Raw genomic sequence first — 11,011 nt, forward strand, 5'->3', positions numbered from 1 at the left:
TACTTATCAGTCAGAATACTGTAGCAAAAGTGGTACAAAAATTAAAAAGATGGAACTGCAACCATCTCACAGAGATGTCCAGATCGTCCACGGAAGTTAACACCTTGACAGGAGCGTCTTCTGATGAGAAGGGTTGAAGAAAATTGGCTTTCAAGTTCACTGCAGTTATTTAAAGAAGTAGAAAGCCAAACTAGGGTGACTATTTCCTGTGACACAATACGGCGTACACTGCAGAGGAATGGCATGCATGGGTGCCGTCCACGAAAGAAGCCTCTCCTAAAGATCAGGCACAAAAAAAGCCCACCTAGAGTTTTCCAGGGCCCATGCTGACAAAGATGAAGACTACCTGGACTCTATACTCTTGACTAAGATAAATGTTTTTGGAAGTGATGGCTTCAAAACTGTATGGCATTGCAAAGCTGAGGAATACAAAGAAAAAGCATGGTGCCTACAGTGAAACATGGTGGTGTCAGTGTCCTTATGTGGGTCTGCATGAGTGCTGCTGGTGTTGGGAGCTGCATTTCATTGATGGCATCATGAATTCACAGATGTACTGCTCTATACTGAAAGAGAAGATGCTACCATCACTCCGTGCCCTTGGTCATCGTGCACTTTTCCAACATGACAATGATCCTAAACGCACATCTAAGGCCACTGTTGGATTTCTGAAGAAGAACAGGGTGAAAGTGATTCAGTGGCTCCTGATCTGAACCCAATCGAACACCTATAGTGAATTCTGAAGAGACAAGTTGAGCATCACTCTCCATCCAGCATCCAGTCTCTAAAAGAGGTCATTCTTAAAGAATGGAAAAAGATAGATGTTGCAAAATGTTGCCAACTTGTTCAATCCATACCTAGAAGTCTTGGTGCTGTCATTAAAAATCATGGAGGCCAGACAAACTACTAGATGTAGTAGTTTTTGTTGTGGGGTGTACTCATTTTTGCATCACCCTAATTTGAGTAAAACTGAAAAATGTGTAATTTAAGTAATATTATTAACATTACTTTCATGTTATAAGTTAAAAATATGTTATATTAAACCTAGTCTTGTCAACATTTTGGAAATTGTTTTGTGTTCATTGAGATATTGTTTAAAATGTTACTTTTCAAAGGGGTGTACTATATATACAATGCCGTTCACAATTTTTGGATCAGTAAAATTTTTAATGTTTTTAAAAGAAGTCTCTTATGCTCATCAAGGCTTTATTTATTTAATTAAAAATAAAAATAAAAAGTAATATGTGAAATATTATTACAATTTGAAATAGCTTTTCTATTTGAAAATACTAATGTAATTTATTCCTGTGATGCAAAGCTGAATTTTCAGCATCATTCTTCAGTGTCACATGATCCTTCAGAAATCATTTGAATATGCTGATTTGCTGCTCAAAAAACATTTATTGTGTACATTTGTACAAAATATTGGTGCACAAATTTTTTTTTTCAGGATTTGATTAATAAAAAGTTCAAAAGAACAGCGTTTATTTGAAATATAATCTTTTATAACATTATAAATGTATTTACTGTCACTCAATAAAAGCTGTTTAAACAGGATGCAGCAAAACAAACATTCTTTTATTTTTCCATTTGTCCTGTTGTCAGGAGTAGCTCAAGAGTGTAGGGTATTTCGGAAATTAAATGGGCATCTGTATACTGTATCCAGTGCAGACAGTGTCAGTTACTTATTAGGCCTATTCTCATCAAGGGATGAGCTGCAGGCTGCTTAACAGTTTAAGTATTTGAGCACTGTATTTGATGACAAACTAACTTTTTGTGGCAAACACTGATGCTATTAGAAAGAAAGCTCTTTTATACCACTTGAGGAAACTACATAGTTAAAATATGTATATCTCTTTTATTAAAATGTCTTGTTCTAAAACAAAAACAGTTCATATCTTCTTTCGTGCTCCACAGAAGAGAGAAAGTCTTATAGGTTATTGGCCAACTGTAACTATAAGGTTTTGAGACAAAAGTCCAGTTGTAGTTATAAATGCCCGCCTGTGCTTAAGTCTGTTTGTGCACTGCTGCAATTAAAACCAGCTTTTTTATTTCTGTTTTTGCAACCTAACATGACATTTCAGATCCTCCTCCTCTCACATAGGGTTCTGTCCCTCAAAGAGCACACAAAGAGGTTTTCGGATTTGACAATCTTGTCCATTAAGATTACACCAGACTGTGTGAAAAGAAATAAAAGTTGTAGGTATTGTATTACCATAGTGCTCATTTCAGCTAGAAGCTTAAGTGAATTATGTGTATATGTATGTAGCCTACATTTCTGGAGTTTTGAAAAAATGAAGGTGACATTTTTCCAATGAGCACATCTATCTGTGTTGCAACAGTGGAATAAGGAAACAATCTTATCAATGGCTAATTTGAACTGGCTGAATGCTTTTTTAAATGGTTGTAAAATTACATTGTAAATTCAGATTAGACAGTTTATATGTACTCTATATGTAGCCTATGCATATCCAGTTAGATTTCTGACCTGATTTAGAAGCACGTCCTCACAGGCCTGTAAAGATAAGCCACATACAATGCCCTTATGCTCTCTGATAAGCGCCCTTTTTGCACAGATTAATTTATTTTGTTATGTATAGAAAAGGTAAATGAACAGTAAGTTAATATTAATTGACAAATTTTAGACACAATATTATGAATGCAACACAACACAGAGTGGTGTATCATTCTTGCACGGTTCAGCATTTTTGAAATAACCAGGTGAGTCAATGATTTAATGATTCATAAAAACAGTGGTTACTTGCTTTTGAAGTCGGTTTGAAAGAATCTGATAAATAAATGATTCTATAACTCAAGTGTGAAGACTTGATTCTTGATATATATATTATATATATATTATATATATATATATATATATATATATATATATATATATATATATATATATATATATATATATATATATATATATATATATTTACAGGGGTGGAAATGGTGGGGTAACGCGGGAGGACGGCGTCCCGGGATTGAATTTCGAGGGGGGGCGGCGTTCCGGTTCAAACTGGTTCGATTTTTTTTTTATAGAAATCAAGGAATTTCTATATCTATTCACTCAATAGCATACGAAAACGAAACATAGCTTGCACATAGCGCAATAAAAGTGCATGATTAATCATAAAAAGATAGCAATCTGGATTGAAACACCCACGCGATCTTACTCATTGCTCAAAATGGGCCGGTACGCACCGGCACTTCTTTAATCTGTAGCGTGCCCACGCTTTGTCTTACGTACCGGCACTTCTCCCACGTTGCCAGTACTCTAACCACAACACCGAAACATAGAATCAGGCTGTTAATTAATTGTATAAATCGCGCGTTCGGAGCTTTTATGTGTGGCGCACCGCACGCGCGTTCACCAGCGCACTCCAAAAGTGTGATAAGATTTGCGCGAGCCGTTCCTATGATAAAATGTGAAACCCATTTGAATTCTATTGATAATGTAGTAAAACGCTATGGAGAAAGTCAAGCATGATCTAAAGACAGCCACTAAAAAGACTCATGAAAAGAGGAGAAAACATGATGATGATCTTGCAAGCTTTTTAAACTTCTCATGACCATCTTTCCTAGAATTTATCACGTTCTATTGTATTTATTGTGGTACATTTGAACTAACTTGTTAAATAATTTAAAATATATAATCTATTAAGATTATAGATTTTAAAAAAGAGAGAAAAAAAAGTTAACATTGCCATAAGCATGCAATGAGGAGCCATTAATGGTCTAGCTTTAATTATATTATATCCTTATTGTAACAAATATGTTAAACAATTATGAGAACTACTTTTTCTTAAGGCCAAGTACAGGTTAGAATCATGGATCTTGACTAAACATTAGTTTTCCTCATGTGTAAAATGTGTTCTGCTAATATGACATAAACCTGGCTGTATTCCAAGAATTAACATGTTTAGTATAAGAGCATTTTAAATAAAAATAGTTTGACTTGCATGGTACTTTGTAAACAAGTTCAGGGAACAGGGGTTAGTATCCTAGATGGTAACTACTTTAGTTTACATGAACTAAGAATGACCAGTACTTCAAAGTAAAGCATTTATTAATCTTAGTTAATTTCCACTTTTTTAAATAATTTTAAAAGGTTTCCTCCATGTAGAGTTAAGAAGTGATTTTCAGTGTGGTATCGCAGGATGGAGGCAGTTGTCCAGTGGTCCAAATCCAGGAACATTTCACACAGACACATCCTGTGTCATAATGTCACATATACAGGATTCTATCGAGTCAAGTCATATTTACTCATATAGTGCTTTATAAAATGCAGACTTTTTTCAAAGTAGCTTTACAATAATAAAAAGAAAAATATTAATAATGTTGCAAAATTAGATTTATGAAGTGACTTCAGATTCAGCAATAATGCAGCTCTACAATATAGTGGAATTATTCAGCCCAATTTATGTTGATTCAATACAGTTCAATAACAGTGTGAATGTTGCAAAGTTTATCAATTATGAAACAAATTTGATTCAGCTATAAAGCAGCTCTATGTGAGACAATTATGATCACCGGCTGGAGTGCCCTTGAGAGCCACCAGAGGGCACTCCACATGAGACTATTGTCATTCGCTTACAAACTACATTTCCCATTATTCTCTTTCCTGGACTTTCCACCGCGGATGTCGATGCGAGCAGCTGGTCGTATCCTTCTGCCTTATCGTGACCGCAGAGATCGAACATGAACTTGTGGTCAACCTGACACACCTTGCCAGACCTGTTATGTCCATGGCGGATGCCCTCAAGCTCCCTGCCTGTTTTGATATTGCCCCTGTGGCCAATGCTAACATCTGGAAATACTGACAGAGCGCATTGTTATATTGACAACAACACGGTCAAGCATTTTGACTATCTTGTTTGTGAACAATGACACAAGAACTTGTCATTCTAATGGCACTGGTGTTCATTATCAAATATTTACTTGAAATGAGAGAGGATTTTAAACAAAACAGGTGTGTTGAAATTGTGTAGTGCTGTTTTTTTGCAAATCGTTTTGCGAAAAGCACTGGTTTCTAAATGTTATGGATGATTCGAGAAACTGTAACAGAAATACAGGTTATATAGTAGGGTATAGTAAGTTGTCACACTTTTCACACAGTCTAACATTTGCTGAGCACCATACATCACAATGGTATAAATGTCATACCAAATAAAAGGAAGTGACGACTTACCCAAAGTCATTGAGACAACTTGCCCCAAACTGACATGTGTGCTAATGTTGGCTAAATTTCAAGGTGAGCTCAACATAGCACGTCAGCTAAAGTATCAAAAGACACGTTATTGTCTCCTCTATGTTGTGCAAAATAATAATTTTTAATATTCATATCTAACAGTTGTATTGCATAAAATTTGAAGTGCAAATTTTTTACTTTTTAAGCCAAAAAATAAGAAAAGTGTGCTAACCTCAGATTAGAGCAATCTTGACCACATGTGAACAGGAAGTTGACTATAGAAGAATAAGTCACACAAAGTGGCTATTTGATTTTTGAGATAGAGTCTCTAGTTTTGGAGTTATGAAGAGTGACAACTTACCCATGTGACAGCTTACCCCCCTCTCCCCTATTTGGGTGAACGCACAGCTTGTTTACGTTGTCACTTTTAAGTTTATTACAAAACCATGAATAGATTAAATAGACAGGTATCATCTGCTTAGTTCACTTCATTTATTTTCTTAAATTTCATTTCTATGGTTCAAGAACACTTAAGTTTGTTGTCTGTGTTTCTCTTCTCTGATTTAGCAATCACTGCTGACTGCAAGCTTCTGGGCAAGTCGGAGAGTGTGCATGCCCATTTAAAGGTGGAAAGTTAGATAGACCGACACCAAGAACAAACGCATAGCCAATCAGTATTAGGGGGCGTATGACTGTTGAGGAAAGAGAACGAGCAAGAGAAATATATGAAGAAAGACTGCAGAAAGAGAGATGAGACAATACAAAAGAGCTCAAAAGGAATATCACTGGAATGAAGGTTTATGACTGGGTAAGCGCTTTAGGACCCACGTTAAAGGAACACTCCACTTTTTTTGAAAATAGGCTCATTTTCCAACTTCCCTAGAGTTAAACAGTTGAGTTTTACCGTTTTCGAATCCATGCAGCCAATCTCCGAGTCTGATTGTACTACTTTTAGCATAGCTTAGCATAGTTCATTGAATCTGATTAGACCGTTAGCATCGCGCTTAAAAATGAACAAAGAGTTTTGATATTTTTCCTATTTAAAACTTGACTCTTCTGTAGTTAAATCGTGTACTAAGACCGACGGAAAATGAAAAGTTGTGATTTTCTAGGCTGATATGGCTAGGAACTATACTCTCATTCAGGCGTAATAATCAAGGAACTTTGCTGCCGTATCATGGCTGCAGCAGTGCAATGATATTACGCAGCGTCTCCATGGTTGCAAGGCACGTTCCCTGTGCAAGCAGGGGCTCACGGGTGCTGCGTAATATCATTGCACTGCTGCAGCCATGGAACGGCAGCAAAGTTCCTTGATTATTACGCCTGAATGAGAGTACAGTTCCTAGCCATATCAGCCTAGAAAATCACAACTTTTTATTTTCCGTCGGTCTTAGTACACGATTTAACTACAGAAGAGTCAAGTTTTAAATAGGAAAAATATCAAAACCCTTTGGTCATTTTTAAGCGCGATGCTAACGGTCTAATCAGATTCAATGAACTATGCTAAGCTATGCTAAAAGTAGTACCGCCAGAACTGGAGATCGGCTGAATGGATTCGAAAACGGTAAAACTCAACTGTTTAACTCGGGGAGTTGGAAAATGAGCCTATTTTCAAAAAAAGTGGAGTGTTCCTTTAATAATAGAAAAGCTTTCCAGCACTGGAAGGAGCTAAGCAGGAAGGCCTGAAATCAGACGTGGAGGCTGCTTGTATTCTGCTCCACGTGTGAGTAACAACAACAAACTCTTGTTTGTATATACTATTGTGTACTGTACGTTCATTTTTTTGTGCTTCCGTGACATTCCTTCATTTGCACTTTATTTTTTCTGAAGCGTTATTTTGTTGCGCGTCAGCTGTGATAAACAAGACATCCACTCTCACATTGCGTGTGTAACAGTGGCCAGATAGTGAGAGTTGCGCAGCTAATGCCAGGAGTAATCTGGGTTCGAGACCGACTCGGAGCAGGGTGGTTAGGGTTGGAGGGTGAGTTTTGGAGGCAGCGCATTGAAGAGAGGGGTGTGTTTGTTTGAGTTGATTTCAAATATCAACAATGTCCAACAGCATTTTTGAAATATGGCTTACCCCACCTTTAAACCTACTTTTTTTTGTGTGTGTGTGTTTAAATAAATTATTATATTTTGCAATATTACTTAGGCAATATTAATATACATTTCTTTTGTCCATTGAGCTTTGGTTGTTGTTGTTTTGATTTTTTTTAAATAAATATTTTGTAAATAGTCCCTGCCTTTTTTTTTTTTTTTTGTCCAAAAACAAAAACAAACTCCAGCACAGTGTTGCCAAGTCCACAGTTTTCCCATGGAATTGGGCTACTTTAAAGGGTTAGTTCACCCAAAAATGAAATTTCTGTCATTAATTCACTCACCCTCATGTCGTTCCAATCTTCAGAACACAAATTAAGATATTTTTGATTCGAGAGGTCTCTGACTCCTCCATAGACAGCAATTTAACCACCTCTTTCAAGGTCCAGAAAGGTACTAATAACATCATTAAAATAGTCCACGTGACTGCAGTGGTTCAACTTTAATTTTATGAAGCGACAAGAATAATTTTTGTACACAAAAACAAAACAAAAATAACAACTTTATTCAACATTATTTTCTCTTTAGTGTCAATTTCCTACACAATTTACATTCAGAGCTTCCAGCTTCTGTGTCAGAACGCCTTTTTAAGATCTAAAAATATGGCTCCTACTACCCCCCCCCCCACCCCCCTTTATCCAACCTACATTTTAGCTGTTCAACAAAATAACAGAGAGCTGTTTCTGCATCGGAAATTGCATTGGATTCAGGGGGTGACATCCATAATTTAAATGATCCTTGCTTGGCTACTACTTTTTCCACTACCTTGGATATTACAGATAGGATGTTAACTGGTCTATAGTTGGCAATTTCAGCCTGGTCTCCTCCTTTATGCAACGGTGTAATAACTAGCTTCTTTAATGGATCTGTTTATTAACTGTGTTATTGGCCCACATAAGGTGAAATCATTCCTTTTGATCATACAGGAGTCTAACCCATAAGCATCTTGTGATTTAGAATTTTTAAGTCCTTGTAAAATTTTAAGGACTTCTTGCTCCGAGACCTCAATTAAATGTAAAACTGGTTTTGTTCGAGTCTGCAGGACTGATTTCAGTTATTCTGTTTCCAAAAACCACCGCAAGCTCCTGTACAGAATCTCTGAAATACATATTAAAAGTTTCTTCATGGGTTAATACACGATTAATGTTGATTTCATATTTTTTATTACATTTTTCTTTGCGGGTAATCTCTTTTATATGTTTCCAAACTAACTGATTGTTTCCTTTAGCTGGTGTAATCAATTCAAGAAGTTTGCTTTAGCAGTCCTGACTTGCTTAACTACTTTATTCGGACAATCTTTAAATAGCCGCAGTATCAATGCCAGTCTTTAGGGCTTTCTTGAGCAAATAGTATCTTCTTTTCATCAAGTTCCAAATCTCATCAGTCAACCAGGGTGAATGTGCCTTTTTGTTTTTGTTACACATCTTTTTAACAAATTTACCTTTAACATTATTAATTGTATCTATAAACTGTGTGCAAAATTGGTTAATGCCATCATTATGAGACAGATCATTACAGTTTACCTTTTGCATTTGAGTCAAAATGGACTAGATCATTTTTTGGTATTGTATAAAAAATGTCCTTCTTACCTTTTCTAAATGTGAATCTATTCTTATTTAGCTTTCGAGCGATAAGAACTAAATTGTGATCTGAAATGCCTGTAATAAAATTGAAAGATTTAATTATTCTATCTGGTTTATTTGAAAATACAAGGTCAAATGTGTGTTTTAGAGGGCTTGGTTATTCTAGTGGGCCCGTTTATTAATTGCGTGAAACTATATAAACCTGTTATTTCTTTTAATCATTTTCTACAGTTTTTGTCTGTCCAATTTACATTAAAATCTCCCATTATGATCAGTTCTTTACCAAGGTTATTTAGTTCTCTTAAAATATCCTTAAATGAAATGTAAAAATGTATATCTGCGGAGGGTGGCCTATAAATACCAACTAAAATAAATTACATTTGAGGTGACAGAGTTATAGTGAATGCAATACATTCAATTCCCATGTTCAATTTTTCCTGTACATGTATGTGTTTACATTGTAAATTGTGTTTAATATAAAAGAGTAATCTGCCGCCTTTCCAGTCTTCCTGTTCCTTCTGAATATGTTGTAGCCTGGAATATTAAAAGCTGCCTGTGGGAATGTCTTTGTTAACCATGTTTCTGATAAAATAAAGTCCAGATTTGAGTCGGTGAGGAGTTTATGCACTTGGTCAGTTTTTGAGGCAATACTCCTAATATTTAAACGTCCCCCCAGCAAGCCTTTTGGTTTTGATCTTGTGTTTGGTTAAGTGTCTGAAAAAAAGTAATGTCGTGGTATTGTGTGCAGTATTGTACCCGGTTTCAGTCGCGATCTGATCCGCTCTGATGCACCCCTGCTCCGCTGAATTCTCCGTACACCCCCGCTCTCATTCCACCCGGTGACTTGGTAGCTACTTCCCGGCTGTACAAACTCGGAGCCGGGCAGTCCGCTCACCGAACCCTCTCCTTCCTTGTTCTATGTTTCCACTTGTAATTTGGGTCAAATAGCGTCAATATACACGCATAAAGTAGCCATACCTGCCACACTTGCCTGCCGCCGCCATGATCACTCAAGGGTCATGGTGGTCATTCTGACGAAGAACCTGGAAGCGCTGAATGTAAACAGCATAGGAGAATTGAATTAAGGCCTAATCCTGGCTTAAAGGGATAGTACACCAAATATGACAATTAAAATTACAACCTTGCTGATTACAACCTGACATGTTAATGGCTAACACACTAAAAATGTAGTTTTAGTTAAACATCTAAATTGAAAACACAGACAAACAATTTATTTTTAAATTCAGTCCTATAAAAATGTGAAAATTATGATAAATGTTGCATTTGTAGTTATTAAATTGTTATGAGGGACACATGAGCAATAGGTAGATTTTTTTTTTCATAGCAAGTTTTGTATAAAAATCTTTTTAAAACCAATTCCATTTTGTTCATTACAGGGTTGAGAATAAAAGGTGCTTAAATCTGAACAAAGAAAAAAAAAAAGAACAATAAAAGGTCTTTAATGCCTGGGGTGAGAAAGTATGATTTTATGAAGGTTTTATATGTGCCTAATGATGTGGGGTATTTAGAAAATTAATTAAAATGTAGTTATCTTATTGATTTATTTATTTTTAAATCGAATTTAAAATATTACCGAATTACCCTTTTCTATTTGATGTTCTCAGTTTCTGGCACAACATTCACCTTACACTATCATAAGATTATATATATATATATATATATATATATATATATATATATATATATATATATATATATATATATATCTTTAATGGTAATATTAAAACACATTTCGTTTATATATCCTTATGTTTTAAAATAATTTTGTCTTTGCCTTTATTATATAGAACAGTGAAGAAAAGGCAGGGCAAGTGCAGCCAAGAGAGGAGAAACTGTACATGAATCTGGCTGGCCGAGCACAACCGCTTTATTGTTATAAATTAAGTTAAATTAACGCCGATGGCATCAGCAGAAACATATAACGTTAGCCTATCATAGATGAATAACATAGTAGGTCTGTCGTCAAAGGTTGTTAAAGAATCCTTCAATATAAAGTTTCTCCTCTGACAAAATAAATGGAATGTTTACTTCCGGAACCTGTTGGCTATTGGCTGTGCAAGAGTTGCGCCGCCCAATAAAATTCGTCTTTATTCCCAGGTCTGAAAGCCCGGCGTTTCTA

Source organism: Chanodichthys erythropterus, chromosome 11 (assembly GCF_024489055.1).
Source record: "Chanodichthys erythropterus isolate Z2021 chromosome 11, ASM2448905v1, whole genome shotgun sequence".
NCBI lineage: Eukaryota > Metazoa > Chordata > Actinopteri > Cypriniformes > Xenocyprididae > Chanodichthys > Chanodichthys erythropterus.